The following is a 1,708-nucleotide window of genomic DNA, read 5'->3' on the forward strand; positions in this document are numbered from 1 at the left end:
GACGGCGAAGAGACCTGGAGCTCTGCAGCAGACGGCGAAGAGACCTGTAGCTCTGCAGCAGACGGCAAAGAGACCTGGAGCTCTGCAGCAGACGGCAAAGAGACCTGTAGCTCTGCAGCAGACGGCGAAGAGACCTGGAGCTCTGCAGCAGACGGCGAAGAGACCTGGAGCTCTTCAACAGACGGCGAAGAGACCTGGAGCTCTTCAGCAGACGTCGAAGAGACCTGGAGCTCTGCAGCAGACGGCGGAGAGACCTTGGGTGCGGCGAAGGTGATGGGTGCAGGATGAGTTATGGTGACCCTGGGTGTGCTGAGAGTCCTAATCTCTATTAATAATTGATTATACTCGGGGAGCTGAACGAGACCGGGCCATGAAACCAAAAACTTCTCCATCAGGGAAAATATGGCTTCTGAACAGTCCGGGTTATTTTTAGCAGTAGTAAATGAATTTAATAAAGACTGGTTTATGAAAGCGAGATCCTGGGGTGAATATGAGACTGATGGGCAAGTGTCTTTAAGTGAGGGTGTGGTGTCAGGTGTCGCCCCCACCGGAAACCTGAGAGGTGGGGCGGCAAAACACGCCCCCACAGAGTTACTGAGACTATGCACCAGAGGTACGGTCAGGCCGGGTTGGACAGCCGTGGCACGATGTGACGGCGAGAGGCCGGACTCCGCCCCCACCAAGAACCTGGAGGGTGAGGCCACAGAATCCGCCCCTGTAACATCAACTGGACCGGACCCACCGAACCGAGCAGTAGTGGACCGGACCTCCCGCGGGACGCCGGATCTCGCCCCCACCGGAAACCTGAGAGGTGAGGCGGCGGACCCGGCTCCCACAGAAACACCAGAACCAACTCTAAAATTCTGCTCAGCCGACGAGACCGACCCGGTCACCGCGGGCTGCCCACGGGACCGCTTCCTACCTCCCCGGCGACGACGGGTGAGTCGAGGGACCGGAACAAAACCGAACTCCTCCTCGATCTCTTCGTCCTCCCCCGACGTCCATCCCGAGTAGCCAGGCGAGGCGGACTCTGAAACAGTGGTCTGGTGGCTTCCCCAGTACCGAGCTCTGTCCTCCTCGAGGACCAGGAGGGGTGAGGACAGGATTTCCACCTCCTGGTCATAACGTCCTTGTGGGCGGACGGGCCTAGTCCAGAACCTGCCGCACCGGATTGTGGACTTGCTCATCTTCAGGAGGCTCGGATGAGAAAAAGAAAAAGGTACGCTGCCGAGAGAGCCCTGCCCGCTGGGTTCTGATGTGTGGTCGCGTCGTAATGTCAGGGTTTGGTGGACAGGAACAAACCCAGTATTGCAGACAGGACTCAACTCGGCAGATTAAAAAACTAAATGCTTTAATGGTGAATAAAATGACAAAATAAACAGCTGACGTGGCAGCAACACTTACATAAACTAGAAGAGTCGGGAAAACTCAAAGGACTCAGGAAGCTCAGGAAAAGACTCAGGAGACGCAGGAGAACACAGGATACCCAACGAATATGACGCGACGAGGAACAAGACAGAACAGACAGCTTATATACAAGGACAAAACGAGACGTGATTACCAACAGCTGTGACGAGACAAGCGTGACACCAATTAAACTGAAGAGGAAACACTAGGGAAACACAGACACAAACAGAGCCAGTAAATGGTACCATCCTTACACTGACCACATCAACTCTGTGGATAAATACATCAAGTTCACACGAGA

This window comes from Nematolebias whitei, chromosome 12, assembly GCF_014905685.2.
Source record: "Nematolebias whitei isolate Nwh7 chromosome 12, NemWhi1, whole genome shotgun sequence".
In the NCBI taxonomy this organism is placed as follows: domain Eukaryota; kingdom Metazoa; phylum Chordata; class Actinopteri; order Cyprinodontiformes; family Rivulidae; genus Nematolebias; species Nematolebias whitei.